This window comes from Mauremys mutica, chromosome 21, assembly GCF_020497125.1.
Source record: "Mauremys mutica isolate MM-2020 ecotype Southern chromosome 21, ASM2049712v1, whole genome shotgun sequence".
NCBI classification, from domain to species: domain Eukaryota; kingdom Metazoa; phylum Chordata; order Testudines; family Geoemydidae; genus Mauremys; species Mauremys mutica.
Window position 1 is genome coordinate 24,248,119 of NC_059092.1, and position 9,348 is coordinate 24,257,466.

The following is a 9,348-nucleotide window of genomic DNA, read 5'->3' on the forward strand; positions in this document are numbered from 1 at the left end:
CTTCCCTACAGCCCCGTTGGCCCACCCTGGGCAGCACGGGAGGCAGAGCACAGTGGTGGGCTGGGGCCAGATTTCAGGAATGTCTCTTGATGTAGGGTCCAAATACGGGATCCTGCCTTTAAGTGTGTAGGGGCTGGACACCTGCAGTGCCCACAGACTCCACATGCAGCTGTGGCTGCAGTTGGAACAAATTCCCTGCAGTCCTGGAGTTCAAAGAGAGAAACTGAGGTACCCAAAATTAGGCCATTGTTGTAAATTGAGGCCTTTCCGCCTTGCCCGTTAACATCAGTAGGTGGGCTAAGGCTCCTTGTGAGTCACTGTTTATACTGGATCACGGCTGACCTGGGCCTGGTCGTAAGCATTCCATCCCCGGCATCCAGAGGCAGATGGTCCCTGAGGGATGTAACAACCCTGGGAATATTTTACACTCACAATCTTTCCCACGGGCTGGGCAATTCCACAGTCTCATTCACAGGGCTGAGAACCTCAGGGTTAAGTTGCACAAAGTGAAACTAACGGAAATGTGCCCCCTGCGCTGCACACTGTGCGGTGCTGCCCTGGGGAGATGTGGCTTTAAGCTGCTGTCCCAGCCTCTTCCCGCTCTCAAGAAGGACTGGGCCAAAAGAGATCTGATGAAGTTCAACAAATGTTAGGATTTTTCTCTCTCTAGGCCGATCTGATCAGAAGATCTCGGGGAGCCTTACAGTTTATCTCCTGCTGAGTTCCCCTTTTAAGCCCAGCTATCAGAGCTGACTTTAATGAACTCCACACACACACAACTATAAAATAAACAACAACACTTTATTTGCTAAGGGGAGAGGAAGGAAGGGAAAGGAGACTGGATTAATGATTCTGGAGATTCAGAACAACACACAGGCACACACATGCACTTATAATACAAGATGTTCTTCTACCTTTACAGACGTCAGCAATGAAGGGGTTGCAGGATCCAGATGACAGAAGCCAGCGGTGAACACCGACCGTGGTCGACAGATGAAACAGACAGGTACGTATCCCTATCTTAACTCCCACCCTAACCCGCTTTGCGTCGTCCCGAGTGCACGATTGATCTAACTAACCGGACCAGGTCCGTGTATGCAAGTTTGCTTTCCCAAAACAACAACCAACCAACCAACCCCAACTTAATTAGTAAGTAGCTATTGCAGGCCCATAGCCAGTGCCAAGATTGTACCGCACCAGGAGAGAGAGCAGCCACCTGCACCTCTGACGGCTCAAGAGCCAGTGCCCCTGGCCCCTCCCCTCATTGGTCTCTGTAGGGAGCTGTTCCTGGGCAAGGTCAGATTCCTGCTCTTCCCACTTTCCCGCCTTTTCTAGGTACTGAGGACCAGGAACCTGACCCCCAGTGGAGGTCGCCTTGTCCTTTTACCAACACAAAATGGCCTTTTGAGTTACAGAACTTATTTTAACTTTCATACAGAATAATTTGGCAAACATGTAAACTGAAATTAACAACAGCCCTCAATACACATCAGAGGATCCACATGGGAGAGCGCCCCTCTGAGTGCTGTGAGTGTGGGGAACTGTTCCGTCCGAAAGCAACCCTAATGGCACAGCAGGCAGCCATACGGGAGAGAGACCCTCTCAGTGCTGTGAGTGCGGGAAAGGCTTCAGTGTGAGCTCAGCCCTCACTGTACGCCAGAGAATTCACATGGGAGAGAGACCTTATCGATGCTGAGAGTGCAGGAAAAGTTTCACCCGGGGCCCACACCTTACAAGACATCAGGGTGTTCACAGGACAGCGACGCAGCGTAGAAACTCTGTGTAGGGCAGAGAAGAGACTTTTTAAAAAAACACATTTACTAATTCCCACATAGTGACCTTTTGGGTTGTTTGCACCATTTGCATCATTCTGTTCTCTCATCTGCCTCGTGTGTCGCACACTCGTGCCTTTTACAGGTCGCCCTTCTCTGGGGTGGATCCTGTGCTCCTTGCGCCCAACTCCTTTCTCCTGTGAGTCATCATGGGAGCGTTGCCCCTCCTGGCAAGGAGTTTCCATCAGCCCCAGGTGGGGAAATTGGGGTGACCACAAGTAGCCTCACAGAGTGAGAAAGGACCTGGGCTTTGTCTTCTGCTCTAGGATTTCCCTTGGAGTCGGCGTGCTCGAGGTAGCTATCCTGATGTAAACACACCACTCTGTTTGCAGTGCTGACATCGCCCAGGCACAGGGGTTGGGGTTAGCTGGCATCTTCCCCTTTGGCCTGTCCTAATGGACACCCATTTTCCTGGTCTGGACAATCCCTGAGCATCACGTTTATACTGTCACCCCAGTAGCAGAGCGATTGTTAGTCACCAAGTTCCCTCTTTGCTGGCAAAATGTCTCCTTCCCAGTTGTGCTCACGCTGGTACAGGTCGTGCTGGGCATTTTTCTTTTTTACCATTTTCCTTATTTAAAATGCATTTCCATATAACAAGGAGGAGCAGGAGTGGGGCAGATGTACCATTTCAGCCTCTGTGACGCCGGAAGGAAATGGGGCGAGTCGCAGGGATTCCCTCCTTCCCCATCCCCATCACTATAGCTGCTGACTCCAACAGCGCTGGCCTATGTCTGAGGCACAGTAGAGTTTATCCACCCGTATTTTGTCCCTCCCCCTCCCAAGAGTCTCTGCACTTAGTATCAATTTGATCCTGTATCCAACTCATTGGAGCTGGAGTTGAAAGTGTCCCGGGTCTGGGTGGGGGATTCCAATGGTGCAGGAGGGTGCTCGGGCCGGGAGAGAGGTCTCTTCCCAGCTGTCTCACCCTGCAGCGGCACCCAGGCTGGGGGGGGAGAGGCACCTCCCCCCCTGTATCAGCTGCAGGGCTGGGGCCACAGGATAGGCGCCTCTCCTTGGCAAGGCCAGGGCTGGGTTCAGGTCTGGGCAAGGGCAGCTCAGGCACAGCTGGGTTCGGGCAGGTTGGAGGCTGGGATAGATTGGGGCTCAGGGAAGGGTGCCCCTCCCCTAGCCATGGCAGGCCCCCGGCTGGGTTGTCTGAGTGCCCATGCGGCGCTAAGAAGGCTGCTGCGCGGCTGTGCAGCTTACAGGGAACTCAGGCTACTTGTTCTGTACTGTAAGTGTAAGTGCTGTTACTTGGAGGAAGAAAAAATCTGTTGTTGTTTTTTCACATGTATTGGAAGTTGAAAACTTGGTTTACAAGCACGGCCTTAATCACGGAGACACTCCCGACACCCACACACTCCTCCTTGTGTCTGCTTTGTGCGGTTAGACTTGAAGCCCCTTCCCCTAGGAGCTGTGTCTCACGCTGTGTGTGTCTAATACAGCACCGAGCGCACTAGAGCCTCAGGCTATGGTGCAGCCTCTCAGGGCCGTCCTTACCCACACACAAAGTACACAGCTGTGTGCGGCACCAGGACGTTTGGGGCACCACGTTTCCTGGTGCCCTGCGCAGCTGCGTGTTGCTCCAGCCCCTGCTCTGGATCTTCCGCAGGCCCCCGCCCCTGCTCCCCCCCACTCCCCTCAGGACTCCAGAAGCGGCCGGGCTGCCCTCACCCATAAGTAGCGCGACCCGGCCCCGGCCTGCCCCGCTCCCTGACTCCAGCCGCGCCGTCGGTGAGTGCTGGGGGACGGTTCCCCCCGTGCCCAAGCCTGGGAGCCGGGAGAGCAGAGCAGGCTGGGGCCAGGTCACTCCACTTCCCACAGAAAGTAGCCAGACCCCATCTCCCATGGAGGTCTGGGGCGGAGCCCCACACAGACCCCCCATAGGGCACCAAAATCGCTCGGGACAGCCCTGCAGCCTCTGGCTGCTACGGTGTCAACAAGAATCCTGCTAGCAACAGGACCAATGACTGTTCAGTCAGAGCAGACGCTCCACGGGCAGGAAACCCCCAGAGCTCAGGCTGAAGGGATACAGTGTGGGGGGAGTGGGGCAGAGAGAGCCTCTCTCGTCCCCACACAGGACAGTGAGGTGGATGTAGGGCGGAGAGGGGATGAGCTGGGCTTTAGGGCTCCTTATCTCTGTGGCCTCTGTTGACATCCCTGGCTCACTTGCCTGTGCCCAGCGTTGTCATCACAGCAATTGAGAGACGCTGCCCCTCCCCCCATCATTCTTCTTGGGGGGTCATTCTTGGCCCTTTAGAGTTCAGGGGGTGTTCACAGGACACTTGTAGGCCAGCTCGAGTCTCTCTCTGGCTCTGATGCAGGGAGCTCACAGTTCTCAGCCTCAGCTGTCTGGCTCTGAAAAGCAAACCCGGTAGCCTCCCAGCTCTTCCCCCACTCCTGGGTATATCTCACATCTCTGCAGGCATCAGGCAGTAACTTATTCCCTGTCTCAGTCTCTGCCTCTCAGTGTGAGAATCCAGCTTGCATGCTCAGTGTTTCTGCTGAGAGAGATCGATAATTGCCATTGTTCAAACAATCTCATGACACGGGGATAGACAAAGGTTGAAGTGAAATAAGATTGAAAAAAGGCTCTTCAGGCAAATGATGGTTTGTCTTGTGAAGTCCTCAACAAATCTGAGCTACATCCTGTCAAACTAAGCTAATATCAAAGTATGTGACCAAACAGCCTTCACCAAGAGAGAAAATCCACAATTCAGGATGGGCAATAAAACGCTTGCACATTCATAAATTGAAATCTCAGAAAATCTTTTAAGACTCAAAATCGGGGAAATAAATTTACCCTTTTTCTTATGAAGTAGCTAAACCTGCTTCACTATTCATCTCATTATTTGGCTGTATTAGTTACAAAAGTTTTAGCATCATTATATTAAAAGAAAGAGAGAGAAAAACCCCAAACGACCCATCTACAAATGCTCTGAACTAGCGTAGAATAAGTCCAGAAGCAATTTTCTGAATAGCTGGAACCAGGGCTATAAGATTGGACAGGTCACTCTGTGCTTTGAGGTTCAGTGGGAATTCCCTGCCCACTCCCACGTTTGACATTTTCTTCTCCAACCCTCCAGAGACCGACTTAGGATCATAGAAGAATAGGGTTAGAAGGGACCTCAGGAGATCATCTAGTCCAACCCCCTGCTCAAAGTAGGATCAACCGCAACTAAATGATCCCAGCCAGGGCTTTGTCAAGCTGGGCCTTAAAAACCTCCTAGGTAACCCATTCCAGTGCTTCAACACCCTCCTCGTGAAATAGTGTTTCCTAATATCCAACTCAGATCTTCCCCACTGCAACCTGAGACCATTGCTCCTTGTTCTGTCATCAGGTACCACTGAGAACAGCTGAGCTCCATCCTCTTTGGAACCCCCCTTCAGGTAGCTGAAGGCTGCTATCAAATCCCGCCTCATTCTTCTCTCCTGCAGACTAAATAAGCCCAGTTCCCTCAGCCTCTCCTCGTAAGCCATGTGCTCCAGTCCCCCCTAAACATTTTTGTTTCCTTCCACTGGACTCTCCAATTTGTCCATAGCCTTTCTGTAGTGGGGGGCCCAGAACTGGATGCAGTACTCCAAGGGTGGCCTCACCAGTGCCGAATAGAGGGGAGTAATCACTTCCCTCCATCTGCTGACAGTGCTCCTACTAATGCAGCCCAATATGCCATTGGCCTTCTTGGAAACAAGGGCACACTGCTGACTCATATCCAGCTTCTCATGCACTGTAATTCCCAGGTCCCTTTCTGCAGAACTGCTGCCCAGCCAGTCGGTCCCTAGGCTGTAGCAGTGCCTGGGATTCTTCCGTCCTAAGTGCAGGACTCTGCACTTGTCCTTGTTGAACCTCCTCAGGTTTCTTTTGTCCCAGTTATATGCTCTGGGGGCTGGAGGGAGAGCCCGTCTCCCACCACCCCATGTCCCTGAGGGGTGGGGTGTGTGACTGCTTTCCTCCGAAAGGGCAGCTGCACAGTTCACTCTCTGAGGCTGAGTTCCAGGCTGGTGGCCTGAGGGAGCGTTGGGGGCAGGGAGAGATTGAGTCAGCCCCTCTGTGTGGGGCGTCCATCCCCAAGTGACCAGCATGAGGACGTTCCTGCGCTAACAACATGACTTCCCCAGGGTGCGCCTGGGCACACTCACCTGCTGAGAGGGTTGCTCAGGGCTTTGGTTCTCTCCCACTGGAGCTTTCCTAGACATTTTCCATCTTCTTCAAAAGGCCTTTCCCTGTTTTCCTTTCCTGGAGCCCCCTCTAAGCCACCATCCCTGGTGCTCTCTAGGGCCAGGTCTATGTTCTCCTCACCTGCACAACTCCGGCTGTGAACAATTGGAACAGCTTGTTCAGTGAGAGGTGCCTCTTCGACCCCTTTGTCTCTGAGGGCACTGGGCAGGCTGCCTTCTGCTGCGCGGCAGGAGTTCCTCTCAGCACCTCCCTTTGCTGCTGGAGACACGCCGCTTCCCTCTACTGCCGGGGTGTCAGAGAGACTTTCTCTGTCTCCCTTAGTAGCTTCTGGGATTTCCCCCCTTCTCCCTGGGATCTCAACACAAAGATGCATTTTGGCTGCGGGTGATCACTTCCACACCCTGAGCCACATAAAAAAATAATTCCCAATAAGCATGTCAGCGGGGAAGTCGTCCACCGCCCCCACTTGTCAATCACTTTGTAAACCATCATCTTCTGTGTGCACCATGGCTAAAGGGACAAAACGCCTAGATCGTCTTCTTAACCCAAGCTCTGCCCTTGCGCCAGGCGACGGGTCAGATTTTGGAAACACACTCGACTTAACCAGAGAATTTGTGTCCCTGTATCTTTCCATCCTGTTCCTACTCTGTCATGGATTTACCAGCCGTAATAGGCGTCTTCTCTATCTCTGCAGAGCCAACCCTCTCAAACCCTTTCAAGTAATCCTCAGGTGCCTCTGGGGTTTCTGTGCTGAGGACAGTGAATGAATGTGAACTGGCTGAAGCTTGTTTTTTCTCAGCTCAGGGCCCTGATTTCTCTGGTGCGCTGGGTAGTTCCACTGATCACACTTCCTCGGGCTCTTCCCTGACTGGAAATTTGTAATGGGAATTACTAGGAGAGGAATGATCCTGGGGAAGTCAGTGCCTAGCCTCCCAACCCTGCTCCTTTGGCTTTGTTTAATGAACAGATGAAAGATAAGAGCATTGTACTCAATACGTTCAGTGTTCATACAATCTCGGTGCACACTGGATTTGAAAAGTTGTCCTTCTTCATCCACGAGTGTCCATTTGAAATCAGAGGATTCATAATGCCCCATGGGCTACTTCCCTGTGATACACAGGGTCACACACATCGTGGTGAATAGGAAAGATGACTAAGTAATCACAGTGGGTTTCACCCCCGTGGGATCACCTGTAAGGATTTTTCCTTCCTTTAAAGAGGGCAGGACCCAAACCCCATTCAGAAGACGTGGGGAATCTTACAGTAAATTCTTCCCACATGGTCCCCTTTGTAAAGCCCATCTATGGGAGCTTCCCTTAGCACAAGAAAATAAGGCCACGCAGTGGTAACCACACAAACAAGACTTTATTTCCTATGGGGAAAAGGGCTAGGATAGGACAGAGAAGGGGCAGATTAACAAAAACTTTAACTCTGGAAATGCTCCACTCTCCCAAACAGTTACACCCAGGGGGTAATGTTGATGTTCTCTCTCTTCTCTTGCAAGGACAGTGGTGGATGGCTGCTGCTCTCTTGACATTGGACGTTAGGGATGGACTTCGATGCTGGACACAGGAACGGGTGAGTAGACCTAACTAAAACCCCTCCCTATCCCTCTTTGCGTCGTCTCTGCCTGGATGTTAGACCCTATCTACGTGGATTCAATCCGTGCGTGGGTGTGTGCTTCCCATCCCAAAATAATAGAGCACATGGCAAAAGGTCACCACATTCTTTTCCCAAGTCCAAGATGGCCACCTTATAGATAACGCAAAAGGTACATGCCTTTCTTCCCTTCTTTTACTAAAATTTGGCAGGGGCAACTAGCATTTTACAACCTGGAGACTGGATTTGACCAATCGGGGAATGAACGGGGACAGGGTGACCCATCTCGAAGGGGGTTGTGTATCCCCTCTGAGAACTCCTCCGTCTGTCCTCTACCAACTGAAGTGGGCGTCATCCCTGTAGGACCACCCCGAGAGGGGATTTGACCAAACATGGAAGTAAGGTAGCGGAGTGACCTGCCTGCAACAGGATCCCGTGGTCCATCTAAAAAGCCCTCACACCACCCTCTACCAATTGTCGACGGTTTCACTCCCACCTTGGGCCATCACAGAAGGAAACATGTACCAATCAGAACAGATATAGCCCGAAGGTCGAGGCCATGATTTCCGCAAAACACATCCTTGGAACGAGTCGGCCTCTTCCCCGCAGTGTTGGGTTGCAACTTCCAGGACGATGCTGCCAGTCACGCAAACATGGAGCTCCGGAGATCAGCGGCTTCTGGCCTAGGCCTTCGGGCACTACCTATTCTGATCGGTACGTTTCCCTTCTGGGATGGCCTAAGGGATGAGTGTGAAACCCTGATCGATTAGCAGAGGACGGTGGGGGGATTTCATGGAGGGGTGATGGGCCCCTCTTACGGGCAGGTCACCCCACCATGGCACTTTCACCTATCTGGTGAAATCCCCTCTCTGGTTGCTCCTAAGGGGATGAGGCCCACCCCAACTGGGGTGAGTTCTTCGAGGAGTTACATGACCCACTTCCGAATGGGTCACTCTGCCCCAGAACTTTCCCCCATTGCTCAGATCCATTCCTGAGGCAGATCGATGGAGATAAAACACCCCCAGATTGGGGGAGGAGTGGGAGGAGCTCTTAGAGGGGTCACATGCCACTCCTTGCTTCTGCTTAGGTTTGCATCTTGACCCCAAAAGTCTTATGTCATGGGGTCACTCTCATGGTGACAGATGAGCAATGCCTTGGGGTGAAGGGGCGAGGTCCCTTGGCTGGAACCAAATAACTGCCCTTAGCCTCAGTGTGGTTTGGCCTAATGGCCACAGTCAAAACGGCTGCCCTCCCCCTCAGGACTGTGTGGCCCAACGACCAGAGTCCGTGCGGCCGCCCTCTCCGTCGGGGCTGTGTGGCCCAACGACCAGAGTCCGTGCGGCCGCCCTCTCCAGCGGGCCTGTGGGGCCCAATGACCAGAGTCTGTGCGGCCCCCCTCTCCGTCGGGGCTGTGGGGCCCAGAGACCAGAGTCCGTGCGGCCGCCCTCTCCGTTGGGGCTATGGGGCCCAACGACCAGAGTCCGTGCGGCCGCCCTCTCCGGCGGGCCCATGGGGCCCAATGACCAGAGTCCGTGCGGCCCCCCTCTCCGTCGGGGCTGTGGGGCCCAGAGACCAGAGTCCGTACGGCCGCCTTCTCCATCGGGTCTGTGTGGCCCAGAGACCAGAGTCCGTGCGGCCCCCCTCTCCGGCGGGGCTGTGGGGCCCAGAGACCAGAGTCCGTGCGGCCGCCTTCTCCATCGGGTCTGTGTGGCCCAGAGACCAGAGTCCGTGCAG